Source organism: Pan troglodytes, chromosome 16, assembly GCF_028858775.2.
Source record: "Pan troglodytes isolate AG18354 chromosome 16, NHGRI_mPanTro3-v2.0_pri, whole genome shotgun sequence".
Lineage (NCBI taxonomy): Eukaryota > Metazoa > Chordata > Mammalia > Primates > Hominidae > Pan > Pan troglodytes.
Genome location: NC_072414.2, coordinates 71,654,027 through 71,668,143, shown reverse-complemented (window position 1 = coordinate 71,668,143; position 14,117 = coordinate 71,654,027). Strand labels below are relative to the sequence as shown.

The 14,117-nt window shown below is 41.1% G+C and overlaps 1 long non-coding RNA gene across 1 annotated transcript in view; it reads left to right on the top strand.

Moving 5' to 3' along the window:
* LOC104002394 (uncharacterized) overlaps positions 1-14,117 on the top strand; it is a 336,523-nt gene that overhangs the window by 107,245 nt on the left and 215,161 nt on the right. The window contains exon 2 of the long non-coding RNA XR_010151447.1: positions 38-101. This is a non-coding gene — a long non-coding RNA (uncharacterized LOC104002394). The remainder of the gene's footprint in view (positions 1-37; positions 102-14,117) is intronic.

Below are 14,117 nucleotides of genomic sequence, written 5' to 3'. Positions count from 1 at the left end.
CTCAGATTACTGATTTTAGATTTTTCTTCCTTTCCAGTATGTGCATTCAATGCTATGAATGTTATCCGAAGCACTGCTTTCACTGCATCACACACATTTCGGTAAGTTCTATTTTCATCTTCATTTAACGAAACATATTTTAAAATTTATTTTGAGACTTCTTTGACCCATGCTTTATTTAAAAGTGTGTTGTTTAATCCTCAAAGCTGTGGTTTCAGGCTGATGGTTTTCAAGGGAACTATGGAACTGGGATAGTGTGGTGGTGGTGGTTCAATAGAAGGCAAGTTAAATACCATAAAGTTCACTGTTTTTACTGAGATCCATCTCTCTTTTTTTAATAAAATAAATACTCTTCAGATTGTTGCAAGCCTCTAGTTAATAACCCAAGTCCTAAAATTTTGATGTAGACAAATTTTGCCTGTGGTCTTGTGGCTTTTAGGGAGAAAATAATTTTCAGAGGTCCTTACTCTATTTTCACTGATATCCTGAACGTTGTTTGTTGTGCTTGTCATCCACAGCTGTTCTTTGGTGAAGTGTCCATTCTAGTTTTTTGTCTATTTTTAAAATTTGGTTGTTTATTTTATTTTTGTTGAGTTTTTAAATACATTTTATTTTGGAACAATTTTACATTTATAGAAAAGTTGCAGAAATACTCCAGAGAGTTGCCACGTAACTCTCACCCAGTTTCTACTATTGGTAACATATTTCATTGCCTTGGCATATCTGCTAAAACTTAAGAAATCAACATCAGTTCATTGTGATTCACTAAACTCCCGACTTACTCTAGATTTCTTAGTGTTGCGTTTTGAGGATTATTTATGTATTCTGGATAGAAGTCTTTTGTCAGATGTATGATTTGCAAGTCTTTTCTCCCAGTCTATACTTTGTCTTTTCCTTCTCTTATTTATATTAAGGTTACTTTTAAAATGTCAGCGAAAGTTATTTGGATGCTGTCATTTTTTGTTTCGGTCTTTGAATTTATCTTTGATGAATATAAATGTTTGAAATAAAATAGCAGCAATATATTCTAAAATATCATGCTTGGTTTGACTTATTAAATAGTTTATGAAAAAGTTTTATTTTATATTTACATTGTTTTTGACTTAAAAATACCAAGTGTATTAATCTCCTTTACAATTTAAGACTTAAGCCTTAAAATTCAGGATACAACTGTAGCACGCTATTAATGCCCAAGGGCAACATACTTTTTATGGTGACCAATCAACTGAGATTCTAAAATCAAGTTTAATAATGACTGAAACATCATGACTTGGTTATCAATGCATGTAATTTATACCCCTTTGCAAGTTTAAAGGCATTGATCTCTAGTTATTCAGGCTTGGACATTTTCTTCTGCCCTACCATCTTTGCGGTCCCAAGTGTCATGCCCCAGTAAATGCTTCCATGCCTGTTCCTGAACCCAAAGATCTATTATTGAATGGGACAGAGACTGAATGACTAAGGAAACTCTAGCTGCCTCCAGCCCCACACTTGGCTAAGCTGTAATCAGCTCTGTGTGAGGCTGGGCATGGAGCAGGTGTAGTCAACGTCCTCCTCTCTGTCTCGTCTCGGTTGTATCTTCATTTGGTGCCGCTCTCACGGACGCCTATCTTCCTCCCTCTGTCTGTTCCTATTGTCTTTCCAGGCTCCTGGCTGTCCTTTCTGTCATAGCAGCCCCAGTGATTTTGATAATGTCAGCAAGAGCCGAAAGCTGTCGCCCATCTGTGATAGTTGGATAGGGAGCCGCATGAAATGCTGAGGGAATGGAAAAGAGAGTGGGGGCAGTCAAGTGTGGCCAGGGTGGCATTTGCCATAGGTACTGACCACTTGTGAGAGTATTTGTTGCTCTTCAGCATAGTGTAGGAATGGTCACTGGAGGGGAGGTCAAAGCCGGAATTTTCAGCTGACACTGGATTTGACCAGCTGCCTGCCTTGGAGTTGTGGTAGCGAGAGACTCACTCTGTTTCTCCCTGGGCTCAGTTTTCTCATCTGTAAAATGGTGCTGGGGATAATGTGCTGGACCTGGATTACTTGATTCTTACGGTCTTTCAAGTTCTAATGGTGTAAGTAGGATAGTGTTCTTCAAACATTTTTTGCTCATGTACCTCCAAACAACTTTTTGAAAAACTATGATTCAATGCACATTTTAAAGTTGATATCTAAAATTTTGAATCTTCTATTTAAATAGTTGCAAAGGATATGATTTCCAATATGTCATAAAAATTGGTAGTTTTAAAGAGAGAATTTAAAATTTAAAAAAGTATCCATTGGAATTTAAATGCCATACTCATATGAGTATATCATCCACTTAAGAAATCTACAAACTCTTTTTATTCAACATTTTAAAATTGTATATTTCCCTTTATCCATGATATTATATTCCACTTTTCCCACAGGATTTTATATTAATGCATGTATGATTTATGCTTGAAAACTTTTTATTGATCACTCTATCATACTTATCATAATAAGATTATGCCTTATAAATTCAAATTTTAAAATTTGTTTTCTTTTCTATGACCATAAGGCTTTAAGGGCTAAAAATAGTCTTCTGTAATAGGTTGTAATTATAATTATTATTGGTACATAGTTGATCAAAAATAAAAACATATATTGAATTTTTAGAATCATGCATTGTATAATGACATTTTAGTCATTGACGGACTGCGTATACAACTGTGGTCTCATAGAATTATAATGGAGCCAGAAAGTTCCTATCACCTAGGGACGCAGCCATCTTGATGTTGTAGCCTAATGCATTACTCACATGTTTGTGATGATGCTGGTTTTGACAAAGCCACTGCACTGCCAGATGTATAAAACTAAAGCACAGGCCGGGCGCAGTGGCTCACACCTGTAATCCTAGCACTTTGGGAGGCCGAGGCGGACGGATTGCCTGAGCTCAGGAGTTTGAGACCAGCCTGGACAACATGGTGAAATCCCGTCTCTATTAAAAATACAAAAAATTTAGTCGGGTATGGCAGTGTGCACCTGTAGTCCCAGCCACTCAGGAGTGTGAGGCAGGAGAATTGCTTGAGCCCGGGAGGCGGAGGTTGCAGTGAGCCAAGATTATGCCACTGCACTCCAGGCTGGGCAACAGAGCAAGACTCTGTCTCCAGAAAAGAAAAGTAAAGCGCATACAGTTATGTACAGTACATAATACTTGGTAATAAACAACTATGTTACTAGTTTATGTATGTATTATACTATACTCTTTATTGCTATTTTGGAGTGCACTTTTAAGTAGAATGAGTAATAAGTAGAATTTTAAAAAAGTTAAATGTAAAACAGCCTTAGGCAGGTCCTTCAGGAGGGATTCCAGAAGAAATCATTGTTATCACAGGAGACGACACAGCTCCATGCATGTTATTGCCCCTGAAGACCTTCCAGTGGGACAAAATATAGAGGTGGGAGACAGTGATATTGATGATCCTGGCCTGGTGTAGGCCTAAACTAACATGTGTTTGTGTCTCAGTTTCTAATAAGAAAAAGTTTAAAAAGTAAAAAAACTTAAAAATATTTTTAAAAATTAAAAAAAGCTTATAGAATAAGAATGTGAAGAAAGAAAATGTTTTGGCTGGGTGGGTGGCTCCCGCCTGTAATCCCAGCACTTTGGGAGGCCAAGGTGGGTGGATGACTTGAGGTCAGGAGTTCGAGACCAGCCTGGCCAACTTGGCAAAACCCCATCTCTACTAAAAATGCAAAATTTAGCTGGGCGTGGTGGCGGGCGCCTGTAATCCCAGCTACTCAGGAGGCTGAGGCAGGAGAATCGCTTGAATCCAGGAGGCAGAGGTTGCAGTGAGATGAGATCATGACACTGTACTCTCCAGCCTGGGTGACAGAGTTGAGACTCTGTCTTAAAAAAAAAAAAAAAAAAGGTTTTGTACAGCTGTACAATGTGTGTTTTAAGCTAAGTGTTATTACAAAAGAGTCAAAAAGTTGAAAAAATTAAAAAGTTCATAAAGTAAAAATGTTATAGTGTGCTTAGGTTAATTTATTATTGAAGAAAAAACATATTTTAAAATAAAGCCTAAATGTACTATGTTTATAAATTCTGCAACAGTGTACAGAAATGTCCTAGACCTTCACATTCACTAACGACTCATTGATTGACCCAGAGCAACTGCTAGTCCTGCAAACTCCGCTCATGGGAAGTGCTCTAGAGAAGTGTACTATTTAAAAACCTTTTATACTGTATTTTTACTGTACCTTTTCAATGTTTAGATATACAAAAATTTACCATTATGTTACAATCACCTGCAGTAGTATTCAGTACACTAACATGTAGTACAGGTTTGTAGCCTAGGAGTAATAGGCTTTACCATATAGCCTAGGTGTGAAGTAGGCTATACATCTAGGTTTGTGTAACTACACTCTGTGATGTTCGTACAACAAAATCAACCAACGATGCCTTTCTCAGAACATATCCTTGGCGTTAAGTGATACATGACTGTATTAAACATAAGTAATTTTTATTGGAAATACATTTGTTAATGAGATGATGAGGCATTTTCCTAATTATTTCATATGCCTCTGTATGAATATGACATTTATGCAATGAAGCAGATTTCAACATCTGTATTATCACTACTCTTTTTTTAATAGATGTTAGCACTGAGAAAATATGTTCGCATAAAAAAGTACACAGAAATGGAAATTTGCTATATCACCATCACTTGATTGTTTGACTACCTTTTGAGTTATTTGTCAAAAATTATACACAGATTTATAATCAAGATTATTTTTAATTTTGTTAAGAGCAAAGAGTTGGGAACCGCCTGACTTGTTCATTCATTAGAGCCTGATTCCCTATTTCAATTCCTGGGAGGTATACAAAAAAGGCTTTTACAATACTGTCAATTAACTGTTAATAATCCCAGCTATTCTTTTTCTTAGAGGCACCTTGTTTAATCAGATGTATTTTTTAAATTGTTGGAAAAGATCAATGTTATTAATTTCCTTCTACTTTTATATAGTGCTTTTCTGTTATCATGTGCTTTGAATGTATTCTCATCAAAATCCTGGAACTATAGGTTTGGTTTATTAAATATGTGAAAAATAACTTCCATATAATCTACTTGGCAAAGTCAATCCTTACTGTAAAACCAATCAGACAAATAATTCTTATTTTCCCTTAAGATAAAAATCTGACATTGTTTTTTCAATTCAACCAAACACGTTAATAAGCATTTCAAGGACTATTATAAATACTACTGGCAAAAAATTATGGAACCCATCTTGTAGGGTAGATAATAAAATCAGTCAAGTCAAGATTAAAATGATGCAGCACTAATGTGATTTATCCATTTCACAATATTAATAAGAACAAGATCATAAATCCATATGCAGCTCCTCTGTTCTGAATTTGTATGGGGCACTGTTATATGTATGTCAAAGGACTTCTGTAAACTAGATCTGCTAAATATGGATGTGTGCATGTATCAAACATTGTTCTTCTGCTTTGGAGAATAATTAAACAAGAGTCAAATATAAAGATGAGAAATAACTCCATCAATGTTATGAAACAGCATGATCAAACTTTCCTTATATGGTAAGTGAAGGAGAACAATATCCAATTGCTAAAAAATGAATCAGTCTGGAAGTTATGCTATAATTTTCTCTTTGGCTAATAGGAGGTGAAAAATGCTGAACATTTGAATATCTGAGGTTCCTCTGATTTTTGGTGTAATGCCTCCCTTGGATGAAGGTGACGGGGAAGCCCCAGTGCCCCATGTGTGAACAGACTCAGCAGGGGAGAGGGACCCTTGGTACCTGATGGGCGTGGCGCCAGATGCTGTCAACAATATCTGTGAGCAGCTCTGAGTGAGGAGGTTGTGGAGGATGGACCCTGACCTCTAGGGAGAGGTGGGTCCTCCCCTCCAGAAGCTCCTCACCCAATTCATTACATGATTTCCTCCTGCTCCTTGAATATTTAAAATTCTGAATATTTTCTTTCCTTAACAATTGCTTTAATTTTCCTATCTCATCTAACTCTGTTCACTTCAATCTGAACTTTCTGAGTCCTGTTTGGGACTCAGTGGCTGGCCAGCTCCCCACGAACTTGGCCCAAAGCCCAGAACCCATTCTTCCTCCCATCCCTCCATTCCAGACAGGGTTTCATCCTACTTGGCAGGCTGTCTCCCAGAGGACTCAGCATTTTGGAGAACTCTTTGCTCCCAGACACCTATTTCCAGAAGGCACGAGTGTCCCCCACCCCTCCTGGGATCAGTCCAGCCATGTGCTCTGCAGCAGGGCCCTGGGCCACCCCTCCATATTGCCTGCCTGCCTGCAGATTTACTTGACTCTTTGGATGCAAACTCATATCTGCATCCAGCCATTGCTCCTGCGGTGGTGGTTTGACTGAAGGACAGGGAACCCTAATTTTTTTAAGTGTTGTTACATCCGTATCTATACCAGACCTCTCCAAACTCCTGGGTGATTTCTAAGGTGTTAGGCTGCTGCAACCCTGCTAGCAATCTCGGAGGGGATTCCTAGACACCCATGACCCATAGTGAGGTGGGAGGATATTGGTGCCTTTGGCAGACCACGCAGCCCCCAGCCACCATCCCCTAGTGCTGGATGACTTCCCCTCCAGGGCTGTGTTGACTTTTAGACACGAAAGCCACCTGATCATTTATTCTTCCAATGTCATGCTCCATTTGAAGTGGTCCAACTAAGCCTGATTGCTATCCCAGTGACATCTTTTACTCCATGGGGCACACGTCCCATCCCTGGAATAACCTACTTCATCTTTTCTGCTCTTTCCAAAAGGCCATAACCTCAGCATGCAGGGTTTCTCTCTGCAGTGTTCACCTGCAAGGGGCTGTTGGGTCCCTTAGGGGTCACCACTTCCAATGTTCAGGGCTCTAAACAAATTCCACAGTGTCCCATGGTATGGGTTTAGGAGCTTTATTGGGAAGGAGAAATCTGAAATGAGCAAAGAAAGAGAAAGGGGGTTCCCTGTCCCTGCTATTTAGTTCCTGGGGAGGTATAGGGATTGGTGGCTTCCTTCCCTGATAGACAGAGCTGGACTTTACAAGGCCCCAGGTGCTGGCCAGCTTGCAGGCCAGACAACCCCAGTAAACAGCTGGCACATCAGAGCCAAATGCCAAGCCCCAAACAACCTGTCCCCCATGGGCAAGGCTGCTTTCTTATGGATGCTCTATAAAATGACCCAGTCCCAGGCACAACTCCTCCCCTGGAAGGTAGACATGGGCTGTCTGACCAGTGAATCCAAGGCCTTGGCCAACAGGAGCCTGGGAGCCTGGCCCCTCTTCCCGTATTGGCTCAGGCCTTGTGAATATTCTCCTCTCCACAAAAGCTTATTCCTTAATCTGTACCAAGTAACACGGTGGAGTTCATGGAAAGCATGGCGGCTGGCAGGTGGAGTTGTAGCCACCTTGCCAGGCGATTGCCTATGTTTAAATATGTGAAAGAGGCAGATTGTAAAATTCCCTCTCTCTGCCGGCATTGTCTGTTTTGCTCTAACAAGATTCTCCCTTAAGAGCAATGTGTTCTTTGACAATAGCCTGGGGACAGGAGAGGCAAAGTCTTTGAACAAAAATTGTTATTACTCCCACTACTGCTCTCTACTCTTACCTAATTCAAAACATCCCAAGGAGGCTGCATGCCTAACACTCCTGCACCCCAACAAGAAAATAAGTAAGCAGGAAAGCCGGAAGCCCCAAGGATCTGATGCTGCAGTGACTCACTGAGGGGCTTTCCCCTGCTGGGTGCTCTGGAGGCTTTTAAACCTTCGACAATGCCTCGTAGTGAGAATGAGGATGGGCGTGCTTTTACTTTTCTTTTGTCAAGTGGACAAAGGGTTGGTGAGCAAGGGGGTCATTCTTTGGCAGATCAGCTTTAGTACAGATTACACAGAGGCTGAGTGCTTGGGCGATGATTCCTTTTAGCCCATCCATGTCCAGGTATCCCTTAGAAAGTCTCCAACAACCCCTAGAGATGTGCCTTCCCTAGTTTAAGGACCACTGACTGGTCTAGGAATCTAGGATTCCGAGGTGTCAGGCTTAGGCTAGAGTGCCCTGGGGCCTGCCTGGAAGCTGATAGCCTCCTTGGAACAGTTGCTGGAGACAGTATCTTTATAGAGAGGCTTTTGTGGGTGATGGAGGTTTTCTTCTTCTGACAGATATGCTCACAGCTGCAGGAGTTAGCCAATACTATTTTTTCTACCTTCCACTGTTACTGTTGCTATTACTGCTCTCCCCCTGTTTATCCTCTAGCTACATGGTCTCCTAGTAGGTCTTCCAACACACCAGGCACACTCAGTCCTCAGGGCCTTTGCACTGGCTGTTCCCTCTGCTGTAATGCTGATCCAGATAGCTGCATGGCCAATTCCCTCATCTGTAATTCTGTTCTCCAGGAGGCCTGCCCTGACTTGTCTATTTCAAGTTGCAACTGCATGTTCCTCTCTACCTCCCCTCTATCCCTCATGCCTTCCCTTATTTCCCCTATGGAACCTATCATCTCCTAAAACATTGATTTATGTATTTACGTTTAATGTTTTTGTCTTCCTCTACCACCTCTCACTCCCTGGAACAGAAATTCTTTGAGGGCAAGGATCAGTCTGCTTTGTTCACTGATGTACACTAAATGCCTAGAAGGGAGCTGGCGCATGGTTGGTGGGCAGTAGACATTTGCTAATGAAGGAATAAATGAACAGACTCATTTGGTGAAAAAAACAAGTTCAACTTTCACAGCTTAGCTGATCCACATGACCTCTCCCTTAAAAAATATGCAATGCACCATAGCATCAAATTACACCTGAGCTCTGAGAAGTGGCCAGCTTTTCCTTTTTCTTCTCTCCTCCTCCTCTGGTCTTCCTCCTCTTCCTCCTCCTCCTTTTACCTCTTCCGCTTCTTCTTCTTTTTTTGTTTATCAGCCAGTATACATGACCCTGACTGACCCCTTTAGTCTCATCTCTGGTCCTTTTTGATGAAGCCCAGAGCCTGCAAACCAGAGGCCAGCGGGACAAAGTTGGCATGCAGCCATGTTTTTTAAGACCTACAAAATATTTACCTTCACAGTGGTTAAAATGAATAAAAATGCATCACCAATCTTTGAAAAAATTGTATATATTTTATATATGTATATATAAATTTTTTGAGACAGGGTCTCATTCTGTCACCCAGACTGGAGTGCAGTGGCATGATCACAGCTCACTGCTCAAACTCCTGGGCTCAAGTAATCCTCCCACTTAATTCTCCCAACTATTTGGGACTACAGGCAAGTGCCAATATGGAATATTTCAAAGATATTTAAACTTCAAAACTATCAAAGATATCAACATCTTCTTTTGTCTTCTGAAAAATCAGATTTGCTAACATTGGGCCACATCCCCAGTAGGCAGAAGTTAAGCACCAGCTGCCCCTTAGACAGGGCACCGTCTCCATCACCTCCTACTGTGTCCCTGCCACTGGCACCAAGATTAGCAGTGTTCTTGCTGAGCTGTGGCTCCTTCCATAGCCGCTTTATGTACTCTGTGATTTGTACCCACCTGGCCTCTATAGAAATTTGAGTTTATAGCCCTTGATTTTAAAGATAATGAAGAGATCTGCAGTTCCCAGAATTTGTCCTGTGATCTCTTTCATTTCCAGGCCTTTGCCAATGCTGGCTTTCAACCTGGAATATTCACCTTCCCCTCTTCACTTTGTCAGCTTCTACTCATTACCTTAGATGGCACTTCCTGTAGGAAGCGTGCTTTGGTTTTCCAATATAGAGTTAAGTGCCCTTCCTTATAACAATGCAGGAAGTTCCCTTCCTCTCATTCTGTTGTGAAGTCTTCTCTGTCACTCTGTATTATAATTTCTTCTCTTCTTCCCTACTAGATTTACAGCATTTTTAAGGTAGGGACATGTCTTGTTCACCTTAAGTCCAGGAGTTGGCAAATTATAGCCCACAGGTGAAACCTAACCTGCAGGCTGTTTGTGTACAGCCCTAATTCTAAGAGCAGTTTCTACATTTTTAGAGCATGGTAAGAACAAAACAGTATGTGAGAGACAGCCTATGTGGCCTACAATGCCTAAAATATTCACTCTCACAATCTTTACAGAAAAAGTTTGTTGATCCCTATTCTAGCCTTCCATCTGGCACAAAGTAAGTATTGAATAAATGTGAAATGAATAAATAGCTGTTGTCTTATACCTGGCATTCCAAGTAATACACATGTACTGGAGATTCTAAATTGAGTGGATAGATAGAGACATTGTATATAGCTTATCAATGTATGGTTACTTAACCTCATCATTTTACCCACTCCAGGGGGAACACCCCCCATGCCCTCTGCATTGCATGATGCTGCTCACACATTACATATGTGTAATACTATGTTTACGTTATAATAACATATTTATATTATGACATTAATTATACATTATGTAATATATATCATTTAAATAATATAAATAATATACTCACGTAATATATTTACATAATAATAATTAATTATTATTATTTTCTATTTCATAAACACTCAAATCTTCCAAGTTTGTTCTAGCCACAGCACCTTTGCATTTTCCATTCCCTCTGCATGGAGTGTTCTTCCCCCAGACTCCTGCACAGCTGGCTTCTCTTCAACACTCATATCCCAGCTCAAATATCACATCTTCAGAGACGCTTCCTTCTCTTTATCTCATTACTCTGTTTTATCTTCTTCATAGCACAGTTCACCATCTGAAGTGATCTTATTTCTTTGTCTACTTATAGTCTGTCTTCACAAATGATGTAAACTTTATGAAGGCAGGCACATGGTCTGTTTTGCTTACTTTCTGTATCCTCACCATTTAGAACTGTGCCTGGCATATGACAGGTTTACAAACACATATTTTAAATAAATGCAATTAGATAGAAACTAAGTGCATGATATTCACATCAGCTTCTTTCTTGCACAGCTATTCAATTCAAGGACTAAATCTGAGAGTTGAACCTCTGATTCAAGAAAAGTAAATACTTTACATGATTAAAGTCAGTTATGCTACAATTGGGCTGATTGAGGTGTGAGATGTCACTGGGAAAAACAGGCTTCTTTGAGAAGCCTGCGGGTGCAGGGACAAGGCCATGTCCCATTTGGCAGGAAATCCTGGGAGCCCATGCTACAGAAAAGCAGGAATGAAGCTCTGCAGGAAAGCTCTGAATTAATGAGCATCACTGGCTGGCAGGCTTTCGGTTCACTCTCAACACAAATATCAAACCCACCAGCGGATAAACGGCTTTAAATTAAAGGAAAAGGGCTGGTCATGTTTGCTTGCCAGCTAGTGCATGAAACATTTTCGGGGCCCTTAAAGGCATCAGGATCTATTTGTTTATTGATGTAGCTCCCTGTAGGGCTGACTCCGACTTAAATTCTGGATCTCTTTGTTAAAGTATGAAAATGATTTTGCATAATCAAAACCTCTATCTTTCTCATTGTTCTCCAGAAACACATCTCTGAGAAAAACATTTTTTTAACAGAAAATCTGTAAAGATGGGTAAGAATATACAAAATCTGATTTCAATAAATAAATAGTTATGGTGAATTGATAGCTCCTTAACTGCCTTTTGAATATTTAGTGCCAAAGAGAGTATGTTTTGTTCAGGAAAACACTCCATCACTTGATTTCCCTTTCAGCGGATTTTGTGTCACTAATGCCTCTATTTGTCTCATTCCATCCTTAATAAATCAGTAACTGTTCTCTTGAACACTTAGCTAGAGGTTGCCTACTCAGGGTGGAACCCCACAGCAGAAATAAACATTAACTTTTCTGGATATAGTCATGGGATTTGATATAATGACGCAGCACCCTCAGACACAGAGATGTACAGAAGCATTTTGTGAGTGAAAATTAAACAAGAGTTCATAGGTAGCTGTAGGCAGATCTTTTATGCAGGACAGACACTTAACTGGCATCCAGCCCTTTCAGAACTGGATGAAGTGTGGGAGGGAATGTCTATGAACAGCTAAGATCAGTGTTACCAAGACCAAGCCTGAGGGACATGGCCTGAAACCAACCATAGGAGAAGCCTCCATCAGAACTGGTCTGTTTCCTCTTGGCTTACAAGAAACATTCATTCCATCAATTTTTATGGCAGTTATTATATTCCAAGCACTAGACCAGGCTCTGGGATAGAGAGATGAATCAGATGTGGTCTCTGTACTCTGGGGGCTTACTAAGGGGACAAGTGTGGGAAGTACTGTGCTGAGCTGCCCGTGATGGGCACAAGAACTGAGGTCCAGTTCCTGGCTTCTTTGGTTTCTTTCTTCCTTCAAGAAGGACATTGATTTCCTGGCCTTTCTGACTTGCATTTCAGACCTCCTGAAAGCCACTCCTTCATTCCTGTACTCAATAGGGGAGGAGGCTAAACCCACGGACACAGAGATGAGTGGGTGGTTACTGCCCTATGGGAACGGCAGCCTAGTGGTGAAAAGAGGCAACGCGGCAAATAATTACAATACAAAATCAGCCCTAATACAAGTTTCTGCTGTGCTGTGTCTGTAACTCTTGAGGTGCCTCAAAAATCCATATTTGTAGGCCTCATCCACAGGCTATGATTCAGTAGGTTGAGAAGAAGTTGAGAAATGTGTGTTGTTAACAGTGTATCCTAGTGATTCCAGCATATGGTCAGGTCTAGGAAGGGGACGGTAGACAAGTGGTGCTAGCAGAGGGGCTGCATAGTTGAGAGCTATTGGTCCTCTAAGACTTCAGGGGCATTAGGTTTATACCAGGTATAGTTTGGATGAAGGAAGACTATTTCAGGGATATAGGATCACATGGTACAACTCATGGGGTGATGAATGTCTGGGGCCTTGAGGGAACTGGGAAAGGCAAGCGTGAAAAAAGGAGTGACAAAAGCTGAAGTTGGGCAGGAGAGAAGGGGGCTGACTAAGAAGGATATTTAGCAAAGAGTTAAGCTTGGCATGGATTCTATAGGGAAGACAGTGGCATGGTCCCAGCAGAGTTCAGGAACACAGTGCTGGTGGCAAGATGGCAAGGATCTAGAGTAGCAGGACTAGAGGCAGAGGAACTGTCTTAGTTATCAATTGCTGTATAATAAATTACTCCAAAATGTAGTGGCTTTATACAATAACATTTTATTTGCTTGTCACTTGCTGTGGGTCAGGGATCCAGGCAGAGCAGGACTGGGAAGTTCTGCTCTTCATGGTTTGGCTGTGGCTCAGCTGGTGGTTGGGCTGGGCTGGACTGGAAGGTCTGAGGAAGCTCCATCCTTCTGCCTGGCACCCCAGTGCTCCTCTGCATGGCCTCTCTCTCTCTCTAGTGGGAAGAGAGTTGCTTAGGATTCTTCATGGAATGGTGGTTTAGGGGCAGTTGAACTTCTTATACAGGGCCTGACTTCCAGGAGGGAGCATTCCAAGTGGCAAAGGCAGATCTCTTAAGGTCAACCTTGGAAGTTACTTCCACATTACAACCATGCTGCTTTTATGGGTTGAAATAGGTCACAGGGCCAGCTCAGACTTAAGAAGAAGGGAAATAGACTCCACCTCTTGATGTGGGGGAGGCAAGGCCATATTGCATAAGACATGGGGGATGGAGACATTGGCACAGCTACCTTGGTAAACACCATCTACCGTAGGACTAACTGGAATATTGTGATCTCTTAGACAAGAGATAAAGAGACCTGATGCATGGCAGTAGCAACAGTGATAGAAAGGGATGCCCATGGGAGATGTTTTAGAAGTAGAATTACATAACCTGCTTCCTGACTGGACTTGCGGAAGGGGATGGAAGGGTGAAGATTGATTCCTGAGTTCCTGATTGGCATAAGTGACACTATCCACTGAGAAAAGGAGAGATCTGGGGCAGTTTGATGAGTGTGAGTGTGGCCAAAGCTGAGGTTGGTTTGTGACATGCTGAGTTTGAGACCCCTTTGCATGGAGAAGTTGAATAGGCATTGGAGCTCAGGAGAGAGATGTAGCTTAAAGACGCAACAAGTCCCTGGCATTGAAGCCTTAGGAATGGATAAGTCGACATACCTAGATGCTGTGGTTTGACTACATTCCCTCTCACATTCACGTGTTACTAATGTGACAGTATTAAATGATGAGGGGCTTTAGGAGGTGATTAGCCCATGAGTGTTTCTCCCCCATAAATGAGATTACTAGATGC